Below are 18,140 nucleotides of genomic sequence, written 5' to 3' on the forward strand. Positions count from 1 at the left end.
TGCCCCCCAAACTGGCAACGGTTCTTCAGAGAGGGGCCTGATAACTGAAGGCTCTGCTTCCGAAACTGGCAGCTGGTTCCAAAGAAAGGGGCCTGATAACTGAAGGCTCTGCCCCCCAAACTGGCAGCTGGTTCCAAAGAGAGGGGCTTATAACTGAAGGCTCTGCCTCCCAAACTGGCAGCTGGTTCCACAGAGAGGGGCCTGATAACTGAAGGCTCTGCTTCCCAAACTGGCAGCTGGTTCCACAGAGAGGGGCCTGATAACTGAAGGCTCTGCTTCCGAAACTGGCAGCTGGTTCCAAAGAAAGTGGCCTGATAACTGAAGGCTCTGCCCCCCAAACTGGCAGCTGGTTCCACAGAGAGGGGCTTATAACTGAAGGCTCGGCCTCCCAAACTGGCAGCTGGTTCAACAGAGAGGGGCCTGATAACTGAAGGCTCTTCCTCCCAAACTGGCAGCTGGTTCCTCAGAGAGGGGCCTGATAACTGAAGGCTCTGCCTCCCAAACTGGCAGCTGGTTCCACAGAGAGGGGCCTGATAACTGAAGGCTCTGCGTCCCAAACTGTCAACGGTTCCTCAGAGAGGGGCCTGATAACTGAAGGCTCTGCCTCCTAAACTGGCAGCTGGTTCCTCAGAGAGGGGCCTGATAACTGAAGGCTCTGCCTCCCAAACTTGCAGCTGGTTCCACAGAGAAGGGCCCGGAATGAAAGCTCTGCCTCCCAAACTGGCAGCTGGTTCCACAGATAGGGGCCTGATAACTGAAGGCTCTGCCTCCCAAACTGGCAGCTGGCTCCACAGAGAGGGGCCTGATAACTGAAGGCTCTGCCTCCCAAACTGGCAGCTGGTTCCACAGAGAGGGGCCTGATAACTGAAGGCTCTGCCTCCCAAACTGGCAGCTGGTTCCACAGAAAGGGGCCTGATAACTGAAAGCTCTGCCTCCCAAACTGGCAGCTGGTTCCACAGAGAGGACCCTGACAACTCAAGGCTCTGCCTCCCAAACTGGCAGCTGGTTCCACAGAGAGGGGCCTGATATCTGAAAGCTCTGCCTCCCAAACTGGCAGCTGGTTCCACAGAGAGGGGCCTGATAACTGAAGGCTCTGCCTCCCAAACTGGCAGCTGGTTCCACAGAGAGGGGCCTGATAACTGAAGGCTCTGCGTCCCAAACTGGCAACGGTTCTTCAGAGAGGGGCCTGATAACTGAAGGCTCTGCCTCCCAAACTGGCAGCTGGTTCCACAGAGAGGGGCCTGATAACTGAAGGCTCTGCCTCCCAAACTGGCAGCTGGTTCCACAGAGAGGGGCCTGATAAATGAAGGCTCTGCCTCCCAAACTGGCAGCGTGTTCCACAGAGAGGGGCCCGGAATGAAAGCTCTGCCTCCCAAACTGGCAGCTGGTTCCACAGAGAGGGGCCTGATAACTGAAGGCTCTGCCTCCTAAACTGGCAGCTGGTTCCTCAGAGAGGGGCCTGATAACTGAAGGCTCTGCCTCCCAAACTGGCAGCTGGTTCCACAGAGAGGGGCCTGATAACTGAAGGCTCTGCCTCCCAAACTGGCAGCTGGTTCCACAGAGAGGGGCCTGATAATTGAAGGCTCTGCCTCCCAAACTGGCAGCTGGTTCCACAGAGAGGACCCTGATAACTGAAGGCTCTGGCTCCCAAACTGGCAGCTGGTTCCACAGAGATGGGCCTGATAACTGAAGGCTCTGCCTCCCAAACTGGCAGCTGGTTCCACAGAAAGGGGCCTGATAACTGAAAGCTCTGCTTCCAAAACTGGCAGCTGGTTCCACAGAGAGGACCCTGATAACTGAAAACTCTGCCTCCCAAACTGGCAGCTGGTTCCAGAGAGAGGGGCCTGATAACTGAAGGCTTTGCCTCCCAAACTGGCAGCTGGTTCCACAGAGAGGGGCCTGATAACTGAAGGCTCTGCTTCACAAACTGGCAGCTGGTTCCACAGAGAGGGGCCTGATAACTGAAGGCTCTGCTTCCGAAACTGGCAGCTGGTTCCAAAGAAAGTGGCCTGATAACTGAAGGCTCTGCCTCCCAAACTGGCAGCTGGTTCCACAGAGAGGGGCTTATAACTGAAGGCTCTGCCTCCCAAACTGGCAGCTGGTTCAACAGAGAGGGGCCTGATAACTGAAGGCTCTTCCTCCCAAACTGGCAGCTGGTTCCTCAGAGAGGGGCCTGATAACTGAAGGCTCTGCCTCCCAAACTGGCAGCTGGTTCCACAGAGAGGGGCCTGATAACTGAAGGCTCTGCCTCCCAAACTGGCAGCTGGTTCCACAGAGAGGGGCCTGATAACTGAAAGCTCTGCCTCCAAAACTGGAAGCTGGTTCCATAGAGAGGACCCTGATAACTGAAAGCTCTGCCTCCCAAACTGGCAGCTGGTTCCACAGAGAGGGGCCTGATAACTGAAGGCTCTGCCTCCCAAACTGGCAGCTGGTTCCAGAGAGAGGGGCCTGATAACTGAAGGCTCTGCCTCCCAAACTGGCAGCTGGTTCCACAGAGAGGGGCCTGATAACTGAAGGCTCTGCGTCCCAAACTGTGAACGGTTCCTCAGAGAGGGGCCTGATAACTGAAGGCTCTGCCTCCCAAACTGGCAGCTGGTTCCTCAGAGAGGGGCCTGATAACTGAAGGCTCTGCCTCCCAAACTGGCAGCTGGTTCCAAAGAGAGGGGCCTGATAACTGAAAGCTCTGCCTCCAAAACTGGAAGCTGGTTCCACCGAGAGGACCCTGATAACTGAAGGCTCTGCCTTCCAAACTGGCAGCTGGTTCCACAGAGAGGGGCCTGATAACTGAAGGCTCTGCCTCCCAAACTGGCAGCTGGTTCCACAGAGAGGGGCCTGACAACTGAAGGATCTGCCTCCCAAACTGGAAGCTTTTTCCACAGAGAGGGGCCTGATAACTGAAGGCTCTGCCTCCCAAACCGGCAGCTGGTTCCACAGAGAGGGGCCTGATAACTGAAGGCTCTGCCTCCCAAACTGGCAGCTGGTTCCAAAGAGAGGGGCCTGATAACTGAAAGCTCTGCCTCCAAAACTGGAAGCTGGTTCCACAGAGAGGACCCTGATAACTGAGAGCTCTGCCTCCCAAACTGGCAGCTGGTTCCACAGAGAGGGGCCTGATAACTGAAGGCTCTGCCTCCCAAACTGGCAGCTGGTTCCGCAGGGAGGACCCTGATAACTGAAGGCTCTGGCTCCCAAACTGGCAGCTGGTTCCACAGAGATGGGCCTGATAACTGAAGGCTCTGCCTCCCAAACTGGCAGCTGGTTCCTCAGAGAGGGGCCTGATAACTGAAGGCTCTGCCTCCCAAACTGGCAGCTGGTTCCACAGAGAGGGGCCTGAAAACTGAAGGCTCTGCCTCCCAAACTGGCAGCTGGTTCCACAGAGAGGGGCCTGATAACTGAAGGCTCTGCCTCCCAAACTGGCAGCTGGTTCCACAGAGAGGACCCTGATAAATGAAGGCTCTGCCTCCCAAACTGGCAGCGTGTTCCACAGAGAGGGGCCCGGAATGAAAGCTCTGCCTCCCAAACTGGCAGCTGGTTCCACAGATAGGGGCCTGATAACTGAAGGCTCTGCCTCCCAAACTGGCAGCTGGTTCCGCAGAGAGGGGCCTGATAACTGAAGGCTCTGCCTTCCAAACTGGCAGCTGGTTCCACAGAGAGGGGCCTGATAACTGAAGGCTCTGCCTCCCAAACTGGCAGCTGGTTCCACAGAGAGGGGCCTGACAACTGAAGGATCTGCCTCCCAAACTGGAAGCTGGTTCCACAGAGAGGGGCCTGATAACTGAAGGCTCTGCCTCCCAAACTGGCAGCTGGTTCCACAGAGAAGGACCTGATAACTGAAGGCTCTGCCTCCCAAACTGGCAGCTGGTTCCACAGAGAGGGGCCTGATAACTGAAGGCTCTGCCTCCCAAACCGGCAGCTGGTTCCACAGAGAGGGGCCTGATAACTGAAGGCTCTGCCTCCAAAACTGGAAGCTGGTTCCACAGAGAGGACCCTGATAACTGAGAGCTCTGCCTCCCAAACTGGCAGCTGGTTCCACAGAGAGGGGCCTGATAACTGAAGGCTCTGCCTCCAAAACTGGAAGCTGGTTCCACAGAGAGGACCCTGATAACTGAGAGCTCTGCCTCCCAAACTGGCAGCTGGTTCCACAGAGAGGGGCCTGATAACTGAAGGCTCTGCCTCCCAAACCGGCAGCTGGTTCCACAGAGAGGGGCCTGATAACTGAAGGCTCTGCCTCCCAAACTGGCAGCTGGTTCCAAAGAGAGGGGCCTGATAACTGAAAGCTCTGCCTCCAAAACTGGAAGCTGGTTCCACAGAGAGGACCCTGATAACTGAGAGCTCTGCCTCCCAAACTGGCAGCTGGTTCCAGAGAGAGGGGCCTGATAACTGAAGGCTCTGCTTCCCAAACTGGAAGCTGGTTCCACAGAGAGGGGCCTGATAACTGAAGGCTCTGCGTCCCAAACTGGCAACGGTTCTTCAGAGAGGGGCCTGATAACTGAAGGCTCTGCTTCCGAAACTGGTAAGTGGTTCCAAAGAAAGGGGCCTGATAACTGAAGGCTCTGCCCCCCAAACTGGCAGCTGGTTCCACAGAGAGGGGCTTATAACTGAAGGCTCTGCCTCCCAAACTGGCAGCTGGTTCCACAGAGAGGGGCCTGATAACTGAAGGCTCCGCTTCCCAAACTGGCAGCTGGTTCCACAGAGAGGGGCCTGATAACTGAAGGCTCTGCTTCCGAAACTGGCAGCTGGTTCCAAAGAAAGTGGCCTGATAACTGAAGGCTCTGCCCCCCAAACTGGCAGCTGGTTCCACAGAGAGGGGCTTATAACTGAAGGCTCTGCCTCCCAAACTGGCAGCTGGTTCAACAGAGAGGGGCCTGATAACTGAAGGCTCTTCCTCCCAAACTGGCAGCTGGTTCCTCAGAGAGGGGCCTGATAACTGAAGGCTCTGCCTCCCAAACTGGCAGCTGGTTCCACAGAGAGGGGCCTGATAACTGAAGGCTCTGCCTCCCAAACTGGCAGCTGGTTCCACAGAGAGGGGCCTGATAACTGAAGGCTCTGCTTCCGAAACTGGCAGCTGGTTCCAAAGAAAGGGGCCTGATAACTGAAGGCTCTGCCCCCCAAACTGGCAGCTGGTTCCACAGAGAGGGGCTTATAACTGAAGGCTCTGCCTCCCAAACTGGCAGCTGGTTCAAAAGAGAGGGGCCTGATAACTGAAGGCTCTGCCTCCCAAACTGGCAGCTGGTTCCGCAGAGAGGACCCTGATAACTGAAGGCTCTGGCTCCCAAACTGGCAGCTGGTTCCACAGAGATGGGCCTGATAACTGAAGGCTCTGCCTCCCAAACTGGCAGCTGGTTCCACAGAAAGGGGCCTGATAACTGAAAGCTCTGCCTCCAAAACTGGAAGCTGGTTCCATAGAGAGGACCCTGATAACTGAAAGCTCTGCCTCCCAAACTGGCAGCTGGTTCCACAGAGACGGGCCTGATAACTGAAGGCTCTGCCTCCCAAACTGGCAGCTGGTTCCAGAGAGAGGGGCCTGATAACTGAAGGCTCTGCCTCCCAAACTGGCAGCTGGTTCCACAGAGAGGGGCCTGATAACTGAAGGCTCTGCGTCCCAAACTGTGAACGGTTCCTCAGAGAGGGGCCTGATAACTGAAGGCTCTGCCTCCCAAACTGGCAGCTGGTTCCTCAGAGAGGGGCCTGATAACTGAAGGCTCTGCCTCCCAAACTGGCAGCTGGTTCCACAGAGAGGGGCCTGATAACTGAAGGCTCTGTCTCCCAAACTGGCAGCTGGTTCCACAGAGAGGGGCCTGATAACTGAAGGCTCTGCTTCCGAAACTGGCAGCTGGTTCCAAAGAAAGGGGCCTGATAACTGAAGGCTCTGCCCCCCAAACTGGCAGCTGGTTCAACAGAGAGGGGCTTATAACTGAAGGCTCTGCCTCCCAAACTGGCAGCTGGTTCAACAGAGAGGGGCCTGATAACTGAAGGCTCTGCTTCCAAAACTGGAAGCTGGTTCCACAGAGAGGACCCTGATAACTGAAAGCTCTGCCTCCCAAACTGGCAGCTGGTTCCAGAGAGAGGGGCCTGATAACTGAAGGCTCTGCCTCCCAAACTGGCAGCTGGTTCCACAGAGAGGGGCCTGATAACTGAAGGCTCTGCTTCCCAAACTGGCAGCTGGTTCCACAGAGAGGGGCCTGATAACTGAAGGCTCTGCTTCCGAAACTGGCAGCTGGTTCCAAAGAAAGTGGCCTGATAACTGAAGGCTCTGCCCCCAAAACTGGCAGCTGGTTCCACAGAGAGGGGCTTATAACTGAAGGCTCTGCCTCCCAAACTGGCAGCTGGTTCCACAGAGAGGGGCCTGATAACTGAAGGCTCTGCCTCCCAAACTGGCAGCTGGTTCCACAGATAGGGGCCTGATAACTGAAGGCTCTGCCTCCCAAACTGGCAGCTGGTTCCACAGAGAGGGGCCTGATAACTGAAGGCTCTGCCTTCCAAACTGGCAGCTGGTTCCACAGAGAGGGGCCTGATAACTGAAGGCTCTGCCTCCCAAACTGGCAGCTGGTTCCACAGAGAGGGGCTTATAACTGAAGGCTCTGCCTCCCAAACTGGCAGCTGGTTCCACAGAGAGGGGCCTGATAACTGAAGGCTCTGCCTCCCAAACTGGCAGCTGGTTCCACAGATAGGGGCCTGATTACTGAAGGCTCTGCCTCCCAAACTGGCAGCTGGTTCCACAGAGAGGGGCCTGATAACTGAAGGCTCTGCCTTCCAAACTGGCAGCTGGTTCCACAGAGAGGGGCCTGATAACTGAAGGCTCTGCCTCCCAAACTGGCAGCTGGTTCCACAGAGAGGGGCCTGACAACTGAAGGATCTGCCTCCCAAACTGGAAGCTGGTTCCACAGAGAGGGGCCTGATAACTGAAGGCTCTGCCTCCCAAACTGGCAGCTGGTTCCACAGAGAAGGACCTGATAACTGAAGGCTCTGCCTCCCAAACTGGCAGCTGGTTCCACAGAGAGGGGCCTGATAACTGAAGGCTCTGCCTCCCAAACCGGCAGCTGGTTCCACAGAGAGGGGCCTGATAACTGAAGGCTCTGCCTCCCAAACTGGCAGCTGGTTCCAAAGAGAGGGGCCTGATAACTGAAAGCTCTGCCTCCAAAACTGGAAGCTGGTTCCACAGAGAGGACCCTGATAACTGAGAGCTCTGCCTCCCAAACTGGCAGCTGGTTCCACAGAGAGGGGCCTGATAACTGAAGGCTCTGCCTCCCAAACCGGCAGCTGGTTCCACAGAGAGGGGCCTGATAACTGAAGGCTCTGCCTCCCAAACTGGCAGCTGGTTCCAAAGAGAGGGGCCTGATAACTGAAAGCTCTGCCTCCAAAACTGGAAGCTGGTTCCACAGAGAGGACCCTGATAACTGAGAGCTCTGCCTCCCAAACTGGCAGCTGGTTCCAGAGAGAGGGGCATGATAACTGAAGGCTCTGCTTCCCAAACTGGAAGCTGGTTCCACAGAGAGGGGCCTGATAACTGAAGGCTCTGCCCCCCAAACTGGCAACGGTTCTTCAGAGAGGGGCCTGATAACTGAAGGCTCTGCTTCCGAAACTGGCAGCTGGTTCCAAAGAAAGGGGCCTGATAACTGAAGGCTCTGCCCCCCAAACTGGCAGCTGGTTCCAAAGAGAGGGGCTTATAACTGAAGGCTCTGCCTCCCAAACTGGCAGCTGGTTCCACAGAGAGGGGCCTGATAACTGAAGGCTCTGCTTCCCAAACTGGCAGCTGGTTCCACAGAGAGGGGCCTGATAACTGAAGGCTCTGCTTCCGAAACTGGCAGCTGGTTCCAAAGAAAGTGGCCTGATAACTGAAGGCTCTGCCCCCCAAACTGGCAGCTGGTTCCACAGAGAGGGGCTTATAACTGAAGGCTCGGCCTCCCAAACTGGCAGCTGGTTCAACAGAGAGGGGCCTGATAACTGAAGGCTCTTCCTCCCAAACTGGCAGCTGGTTCCTCAGAGAGGGGCCTGATAACTGAAGGCTCTGCCTCCCAAACTGGCAGCTGGTTCCACAGAGAGGGGCCTGATAACTGAAGGCTCTGCCTCCCAAACTGGCAGCTGGTTCCACAGAGAGGGGCCTGATAACTGAAGGCTCTGCTTCCGAAACTGGCAGCTGGTTCCAAGGAAAGGGGCCTGATAACTGAAGGCTCTGCCCCCCAAACTGGCAGCTGGTTCCACAGAGAGGGGCTTATAACTGAAAGCTCTGCCTCCAAAACTGGAAGCTGGTTCCACAGAGAGGACCCTGATAACTGAGAGCTCTGCCTCCCAAACTGGCAGCTGGTTCCAGAGAGAGGGGCCTGATAATTGAAGGCTCTGCCTCCCAAACTGGCAGCTGGTTCCACAGAGAGGGGCCTGATAACTGAAGGCTCTGCTTCCCAAACTGGCAGCTGGTTCCACAGAGAGGGGCCTGATAACTGGAGGCTCTGCGTCCCAAACTGGCAACGGTTCCTCAGAGAGGGGCCTGATAACTGAAGGCTCTGCCTCCCAAACTGGCAGCTGGTTCCTCAGAGAGGGGCCTGATAACTGAAGGCTCTGCCTCCCAAACTGGCAGCTGGTTCCACAGAGAGGGGCCTGATAACTGAAGGCTCTGTCTCCCAAACTGGCAGCTGGTTCCACAGAGAGGGGCCTGATAACTGAAGGCTCTGCTTCCGAAACTGGCAGCTGGTTCCAAAGAAAGGGGCCTGATAACTGAAGGCTCTGCCCCCCAAACTGGCAGCGTGTTCAACAGAGAGTGGCTTATAACTGAAGGCTCTGCCTCCCAAACTGGCAGCTGGTTCAACAGAGAGGGGCCTGATAACTGAAGGCTCTGCCTCCCAAACTGGCAGCTGGTTCCGCAGAGAGGACCCTGATAACTGAATGCTCTGGCTCCCAAACTGGCAGCTGGTTCCACAGAGATGGGCCTGATAACTGAAGGCTCTGCCTCCCAAACTGGCAGCTGGTTCCACAGAAAGGGGCCTGATAACTGAAAGCTCTGCTTCCAAAACTGGAAGCTGGTTCCACAGAGAGGACCCTGATAACTGAAAGCTCTGCCTCCCAAACTGGCAGCTGGTTCCAGAGAGAGGGGCCTGATAACTGAAGGCTCTGCCTCCCAAACTGGCAGCTGGTTCCACAGAGAGGGGCCTGATAACTGAAGGCTCTGCTTCCCAAACTGGCAGCTGGTTCCACAGAGAGGGGCCTGATAACTGAAGGCTCTGCTTCCGAAACTGGCAGCTGGTTCCAAAGAAAGTGGCCTGATAACTGAAGGCTCTGCCCCCCAAACTGGCAGCTGGTTCCACAGAGAGGGGCTTATAACTGAAGGCTCTGCCTCCCAAACTGGCAGCTGGTTCAACAGAGAGGGGCCTGATAACTGAAGGATCTTCCTCCCAAACTGGCAGCTGGTTCCACAGATAGGGGCCTGATAACTGAAGGCTCTGCCTCCCAAACTGGCAGCTGGTTCCACAGAGAGGGGCCTGATAACTGAAGGCTCTGCCTTCCAAACTGGCAGCTGGTTCCACAGAGAGGGGCCTGATAACTGAAGGCTCTGCCTCCCAAACTGGCAGCTGGTTCCACAGAGAGGGGCTTATAACTGAAGGCTCTGCCTCCCAAACTGGCAGCTGGTTCCACAGAGAGGGGCCTGATAACTGAAGGCTCTGCCTCCCAAACTGGCAGCTGGTTCCACAGATAGGGGCCTGATAACTGAAGGCTCTGCCTCCCAAACTGGCAGCTGGTTCCACAGAGAGGGGCCTGATAACTGAAGGCTCTGCCTTCCAAACTGGCAGCTGGTTCCACAGAGAGGGGCCTGATAACTGAAGGCTCTGCCTCCCAAACTGGCAGCTGGTTCCACAGAGAGGGGCCTGACAACTGAAGGATCTGCCTCCCAAACTGGAAGCTGGTTCCACAGAGAGGGGCCTGATAACTGAAGGCTCTGCCTCCCAAACTGGCAGCTGGTTCCACAGAGAAGGACCTGATAACTGAAGGCTCTGCCTCCCAAACTGGCAGCTGGTTCCACAGAGAGGGGCCTGATAACTGAAGGCTCTGCCTCCCAAACCGGCAGCTGGTTCCACAGAGAGGGGCCTGATAACTGAAGGCTCTGCCTCCCAAACTGGCAGCTGGTTCCAAAGAGAGGGGCCTGATAACTGAAAGCTCTGCCTCCAAAACTGGAAGCTGGTTCCACAGAGAGGACCCTGATAACTGAGAGCTCTGCCTCCCAAACTGGCAGCTGGTTCCACAGAGAGGGGCCTGATAACTGAAGGCTCTGCCTCCCAAACCGGCAGCTGGTTCCACAGAGAGGGGCCTGATAACTGAAGGCTCTGCCTCCCAAACTGGCAGCTGGTTCCAAAGAGAGGGGCCTGATAACTGAAAGCTCTGCCTCCAAAACTGGAAGCTGGTTCCACAGAGAGGACCCTGATAACTGAGAGCTCTGCCTCCCAAACTGGCAGCTGGTTCCAGAGAGAGGGGCATGATAACTGAAGGCTCTGCTTCCCAAACTGGAAGCTGGTTCCACAGAGAGGGGCCTGATAACTGAAGGCTCTGCCCCCCAAACTGGCAACGGTTCTTCAGAGAGGGGCCTGATAACTGAAGGCTCTGCTTCCGAAACTGGCAGCTGGTTCCAAAGAAAGGGGCCTGATAACTGAAGGCTCTGCCCCCCAAACTGGCAGCTGGTTCCACAGAGAGGGGCTTATAACTGAAGGCTCTGCCTCCCAAACTGGCAGCTGGTTCCACAGAGAGGGGCCTGATAACTGAAGGCTCTGCTTCCCAAACTGGCAGCTGGTTCCACAGAGAGGGGCCTGATAACTGAAGGCTCTGCTTCCGAAACTGGCAGCTGGTTCCAAAGAAAGTGGCCTGATAACTGAAGGCTCTGCCCCCCAAACTGGCAGCTGGTTCCACAGAGAGGGGCTTATAACTGAAGGCTCGGCCTCCCAAACTGGCAGCTGGTTCAACAGAGAGGGGCCTGATAACTGAAGGCTCTTCCTCCCAAACTGGCAGCTGGTTCCTCAGAGAGGGGCCTGATAACTGAAGGCTCTGCCTCCCAAACTGGCAGCTGGTTCCACAGAGAGGGGCCTGATAACTGAAGGCTCTGCCTCCCAAACTGGCAGCTGGTTCCACAGAGAGGGGCCTGATAACTGAAGGCTCTGCTTCCGAAACTGGCAGCTGGTTCCAAGGAAAGGGGCCTGATAACTGAAGGCTCTGCCCCCCAAACTGGCAGCTGGTTCCACAGAGAGGGGCTTATAACTGAAAGCTCTGCCTCCAAAACTGGAAGCTGGTTCCACAGAGAGGACCCTGATAACTGAGAGCTCTGCCTCCCAAACTGGCAGCTGGTTCCAGAGAGAGGGGCCTGATAATTGAAGGCTCTGCCTCCCAAACTGGCAGCTGGTTCCACAGAGAGGGGCCTGATAACTGAAGGCTCTGCTTCCCAAACTGGCAGCTGGTTCCACAGAGAGGGGCCTGATAACTGGAGGCTCTGCGTCCCAAACTGGCAACGGTTCCTCAGAGAGGGGCCTGATAACTGAAGGCTCTGCCTCCCAAACTGGCAGCTGGTTCCTCAGAGAGGGGCCTGATAACTGAAGGCTCTGCCTCCCAAACTGGCAGCTGGTTCCACAGAGAGGGGCCTGATAACTGAAGGCTCTGTCTCCCAAACTGGCAGCTGGTTCCACAGAGAGGGGCCTGATAACTGAAGGCTCTGCTTCCGAAACTGGCAGCTGGTTCCAAAGAAAGGGGCCTGATAACTGAAGGCTCTGCCTTCCAAACTGGCAGCTGGTTCCACAGAGAGGGGCCTGATAACTGAAGGCTCTGCCTCCCAAACTGGCAGCTGGTTCCACAGAGAGGGGCTTATAACTGAAGGCTCTGCCTCCCAAACTGGCAGCTGGTTCCACAGAGAGGGGCCTGATAACTGAAGGCTCTGCCTCCCAAACTGGCAGCTGGTTCCACAGATAGGGGCCTGATTACTGAAGGCTCTGCCTCCCAAACTGGCAGCTGGTTCCACAGAGAGGGGCCTGATAACTGAAGGCTCTGCCTTCCAAACTGGCAGCTGGTTCCACAGAGAGGGGCCTGATAACTGAAGGCTCTGCCTCCCAAACTGGCAGCTGGTTCCACAGAGAGGGGCCTGACAACTGAAGGATCTGCCTCCCAAACTGGAAGCTGGTTCCACAGAGAGGGGCCTGATAACTGAAGGCTCTGCCTCCCAAACTGGCAGCTGGTTCCACAGAGAAGGACCTGATAACTGAAGGCTCTGCCTCCCAAACTGGCAGCTGGTTCCACAGAGAGGGGCCTGATAACTGAAGGCTCTGCCTCCCAAACCGGCAGCTGGTTCCACAGAGAGGGGCCTGATAACTGAAGGCTCTGCCTCCCAAACTGGCAGCTGGTTCCAAAGAGAGGGGCCTGATAACTGAAAGCTCTGCCTCCAAAACTGGAAGCTGGTTCCACAGAGAGGACCCTGATAACTGAGAGCTCTGCCTCCCAAACTGGCAGCTGGTTCCACAGAGAGGGGCCTGATAACTGAAGGCTCTGCCTCCCAAACCGGCAGCTGGTTCCACAGAGAGGGGCCTGATAACTGAAAGCTCTGCCTCCAAAACTGGAAGCTGGTTCCACAGAGAGGACCCTGATAACTGAGAGCTCTGCCTCCCAAACTGGCAGCTGGTTCCAGAGAGAGGGGCATGATAACTGAAGGCTCTGCTTCCCAAACTGGAAGCTGGTTCCACAGAGAGGGGCCTGATAACTGAAGGCTCTGCCCCCCAAACTGGCAACGGTTCTTCAGAGAGGGGCCTGATAACTGAAGGCTCTGCTTCCGAAACTGGCAGCTGGTTCCAAAGAAAGGGGCCTGATAACTGAAGGCTCTGCCCCCCAAACTGGCAGCTGGTTCCAAAGAGAGGGGCTTATAACTGAAGGCTCTGCCTCCCAAACTGGCAGCTGGTTCCACAGAGAGGGGCCTGATAACTGAAGGCTCTGCTTCCCAAACTGGCAGCTGGTTCCACAGAGAGGGGCCTGATAACTGAAGGCTCTGCTTCCGAAACTGGCAGCTGGTTCCAAAGAAAGTGGCCTGATAACTGAAGGCTCTGCCCCCCAAACTGGCAGCTGGTTCCACAGAGAGGGGCTTATAACTGAAGGCTCGGCCTCCCAAACTGGCAGCTGGTTCAACAGAGAGGGGCCTGATAACTGAAGGCTCTTCCTCCCAAACTGGCAGCTGGTTCCTCAGAGAGGGGCCTGATAACTGAAGGCTCTGCCTCCCAAACTGGCAGCTGGTTCCACAGAGAGGGGCCTGATAACTGAAGGCTCTGCCTCCCAAACTGGCAGCTGGTTCCACAGAGAGGGGCCTGATAACTGAAGGCTCTGCTTCCGAAACTGGCAGCTGGTTCCAAGGAAAGGGGCCTGATAACTGAAGGCTCTGCCCCCCAAACTGGCAGCTGGTTCCACAGAGAGGGGCTTATAACTGAAAGCTCTGCCTCCAAAACTGGAAGCTGGTTCCACAGAGAGGACCCTGATAACTGAGAGCTCTGCCTCCCAAACTGGCAGCTGGTTCCAGAGAGAGGGGCCTGATAATTGAAGGCTCTGCCTCCCAAACTGGCAGCTGGTTCCACAGAGAGGGGCCTGATAACTGAAGGCTCTGCTTCCCAAACTGGCAGCTGGTTCCACAGAGAGGGGCCTGATAACTGGAGGCTCTGCGTCCCAAACTGGCAACGGTTCCTCAGAGAGGGGCCTGATAACTGAAGGCTCTGCCTCCCAAACTGGCAGCTGGTTCCTCAGAGAGGGGCCTGATAACTGAAGGCTCTGCCTCCCAAACTGGCAGCTGGTTCCACAGAGAGGGGCCTGATAACTGAAGGCTCTGTCTCCCAAACTGGCAGCTGGTTCCACAGAGAGGGGCCTGATAACTGAAGGCTCTGCTTCCGAAACTGGCAGCTGGTTCCAAAGAAAGGGGCCTGATAACTGAAGGCTCTGCCCCCCAAACTGGCAGCGTGTTCAACAGAGAGTGGCTTATAACTGAAGGCTCTGCCTCCCAAACTGGCAGCTGGTTCAACAGAGAGGGGCCTGATAACTGAAGGCTCTGCCTCCCAAACTGGCAGCTGGTTCCGCAGAGAGGACCCTGATAACTGAATGCTCTGGCTCCCAAACTGGCAGCTGGTTCCACAGAGATGGGCCTGATAACTGAAGGCTCTGCCTCCCAAACTGGCAGCTGGTTCCACAGAAAGGGGCCTGATAACTGAAAGCTCTGCTTCCAAAACTGGAAGCTGGTTCCACAGAGAGGACCCTGATAACTGAAAGCTCTGCCTCCCAAACTGGCAGCTGGTTCCAGAGAGAGGGGCCTGATAACTGAAGGCTCTGCCTCCCAAACTGGCAGCTGGTTCCACAGAGAGGGGCCTGATAACTGAAGGCTCTGCTTCCCAAACTGGCAGCTGGTTCCACAGAGAGGGGCCTGATAACTGAAGGCTCTGCTTCCGAAACTGGCAGCTGGTTCCAAAGAAAGTGGCCTGATAACTGAAGGCTCTGCCCCCCAAACTGGCAGCTGGTTCCACAGAGAGGGGCTTATAACTGAAGGCTCTGCCTCCCAAACTGGCAGCTGGTTCAACAGAGAGGGGCCTGATAACTGAAGGATCTTCCTCCCAAACTGGCAGCTGGTTCCACAGATAGGGGCCTGATAACTGAAGGCTCTGCCTCCCAAACTGGCAGCTGGTTCCACAGAGAGGGGCCTGATAACTGAAGGCTCTGCCTTCCAAACTGGCAGCTGGTTCCACAGAGAGGGGCCTGATAACTGAAGGCTCTGCCTCCCAAACTGGCAGCTGGTTCCACAGAGAGGGGCTTATAACTGAAGGCTCTGCCTCCCAAACTGGCAGCTGGTTCCACAGAGAGGGGCCTGATAACTGAAGGCTCTGCCTCCCAAACTGGCAGCTGGTTCCACAGATAGGGGCCTGATAACTGAAGGCTCTGCCTCCCAAACTGGCAGCTGGTTCCACAGAGAGGGGCCTGATAACTGAAGGCTCTGCCTTCCAAACTGGCAGCTGGTTCCACAGAGAGGGGCCTGATAACTGAAGGCTCTGCCTCCCAAACTGGCAGCTGGTTCCACAGAGAGGGGCCTGACAACTGAAGGATCTGCCTCCCAAACTGGAAGCTGGTTCCACAGAGAGGGGCCTGATAACTGAAGGCTCTGCCTCCCAAACTGGCAGCTGGTTCCACAGAGAAGGACCTGATAACTGAAGGCTCTGCCTCCCAAACTGGCAGCTGGTTCCACAGAGAGGGGCCTGATAACTGAAGGCTCTGCCTCCCAAACCGGCAGCTGGTTCCACAGAGAGGGGCCTGATAACTGAAGGCTCTGCCTCCCAAACTGGCAGCTGGTTCCAAAGAGAGGGGCCTGATAACTGAAAGCTCTGCCTCCAAAACTGGAAGCTGGTTCCACAGAGAGGACCCTGATAACTGAGAGCTCTGCCTCCCAAACTGGCAGCTGGTTCCACAGAGAGGGGCCTGATAACTGAAGGCTCTGCCTCCCAAACCGGCAGCTGGTTCCACAGAGAGGGGCCTGATAACTGAAGGCTCTGCCTCCCAAACTGGCAGCTGGTTCCAAAGAGAGGGGCCTGATAACTGAAAGCTCTGCCTCCAAAACTGGAAGCTGGTTCCACAGAGAGGACCCTGATAACTGAGAGCTCTGCCTCCCAAACTGGCAGCTGGTTCCAGAGAGAGGGGCATGATAACTGAAGGCTCTGCTTCCCAAACTGGAAGCTGGTTCCACAGAGAGGGGCCTGATAACTGAAGGCTCTGCCCCCCAAACTGGCAACGGTTCTTCAGAGAGGGGCCTGATAACTGAAGGCTCTGCTTCCGAAACTGGCAGCTGGTTCCAAAGAAAGGGGCCTGATAACTGAAGGCTCTGCCCCCCAAACTGGCAGCTGGTTCCACAGAGAGGGGCTTATAACTGAAGGCTCTGCCTCCCAAACTGGCAGCTGGTTCCACAGAGAGGGGCCTGATAACTGAAGGCTCTGCTTCCCAAACTGGCAGCTGGTTCCACAGAGAGGGGCCTGATAACTGAAGGCTCTGCTTCCGAAACTGGCAGCTGGTTCCAAAGAAAGTGGCCTGATAACTGAAGGCTCTGCCCCCCAAACTGGCAGCTGGTTCCACAGAGAGGGGCTTATAACTGAAGGCTCGGCCTCCCAAACTGGCAGCTGGTTCAACAGAGAGGGGCCTGATAACTGAAGGCTCTTCCTCCCAAACTGGCAGCTGGTTCCTCAGAGAGGGGCCTGATAACTGAAGGCTCTGCCTCCCAAACTGGCAGCTGGTTCCACAGAGAGGGGCCTGATAACTGAAGGCTCTGCCTCCCAAACTGGCAGCTGGTTCCACAGAGAGGGGCCTGATAACTGAAGGCTCTGCTTCCGAAACTGGCAGCTGGTTCCAAGGAAAGGGGCCTGATAACTGAAGGCTCTGCCCCCCAAACTGGCAGCTGGTTCCACAGAGAGGGGCTTATAACTGAAAGCTCTGCCTCCAAAACTGGAAGCTGGTTCCACAGAGAGGACCCTGATAACTGAGAGCTCTGCCTCCCAAACTGGCAGCTGGTTCCAGAGAGAGGGGCCTGATAATTGAAGGCTCTGCCTCCCAAACTGGCAGCTGGTTCCACAGAGAGGGGCCTGATAACTGAAGGCTCTGCTTCCCAAACTGGCAGCTGGTTCCACAGAGAGGGGCCTGATAACTGGAGGCTCTGCGTCCCAAACTGGCAACGGTTCCTCAGAGAGGGGCCTGATAACTGAAGGCTCTGCCTCCCAAACTGGCAGCTGGTTCCTCAGAGAGGGGCCTGATAACTGAAGGCTCTGCCTCCCAAACTGGCAGCTGGTTCCACAGAGAGGGGCCTGATAACTGAAGGCTCTGTCTCCCAAACTGGCAGCTGGTTCCACAGAGAGGGGCCTGATAACTGAAGGCTCTGCTTCCGAAACTGGCAGCTGGTTCCAAAGAAAGGGGCCTGATAACTGAAGGCTCTGCCCCCCAAACTGGCAGCGTGTTCAACAGAGAGGGGCTTATAACTGAAGGCTCTGCCTCCCAAACTGGCAGCTGGTTCAACAGAGAGGGGCCTGATAACTGAAGGCTCTGCCTCCCAAACTGGCAGCTGGTTCCGCAGAGAGGACCCTGATAACTGAAGGCTCTGGCTCCCAAACTGGCAGCTGGTTCCACAGAGATGGGCCTGATAACTGAAGCCTCTGCCTCCCAAACTGGCAGCTGGTTCCACAGAAAGGGGCCTGATAACTGAAAGCTCTGCTTCCAAAACTGGAAGCTGGTTCCACAGAGAGGACCCTGATAACTGAAGGCTCTGCCTTCCAAACTGGCAGCTGGTTCCACAGAGAGGGGCCTGATAACTGAAGGCTCTGCCTCCCAAACTGGCAGCTGGTTCCACAGAGAGGGGCCTGACAACTGAAGGATCTGCCTCCCAAATTGGAAGCTGGTTCCACAGAGAGGGGCCTGATAACTGAAGGCTCTGCCTCCCAAACTGGCAGCTGGTTCCACAGAGAAGGACCTGATAACTGAAGGCTCTGCCTCCCAAACTGGCAGCTGGTTCCACAGAGAGGGGCCTGATAACTGAAGGCTCTGCCTCCCAAACCGGCAGCTGGTTCCACAGAGAGGGGCCTGATAACTGAAGGCTCTGCCTCCCAAACTGGCAGCTGGTTCCAAAGAGAGGGGCCTGATAACTGAAAGCTCTGCCTCCAAAACTGGCAACGGTTCTTCAGAGAGGGGCCTGATAACTGAAGGCTCTGCTTCCGAAACTGGCAGCTGGTTCCACAGAGAGGGGCCTGATAACTGAAGGCTCTGCCTCACAAACTGGCAGCTGGTTCCAAAGAGAGGGGCCTGATAACTGAAAGCTCTGCCTCCAAAACTGGAAGCTGGTTCCACAGAGAGGACCCTGATAACTGAGAGCTCTGCCTCCCAAACTGGCAGCTGGTTCCAGAGAGAGGGGCATGATAACTGAAGGCTCTGCTTCCCAAACTGGAAGCTGGTTCCACAGAGAGGGGCCTGATAACTGAAGGCTCTGCCCCCCAAACTGGCAACGGTTCTTCAGAGAGGGGCCTGATAACTGAAGGCTCTGCTTCCGAAACTGGCAGCTGGTTCCAAAGAAAGGGGCCTGATAACTGAAGGCTCTGCCCCCCAAACTGGCAGCTGGTTCCAAAGAGAGGGGCTTA

The sequence above is a fragment of the Odontesthes bonariensis genome, chromosome 8, assembly GCF_027942865.1.
Source record: "Odontesthes bonariensis isolate fOdoBon6 chromosome 8, fOdoBon6.hap1, whole genome shotgun sequence".
In the NCBI taxonomy this organism is placed as follows: Eukaryota; Metazoa; Chordata; class Actinopteri; order Atheriniformes; family Atherinopsidae; genus Odontesthes; species Odontesthes bonariensis.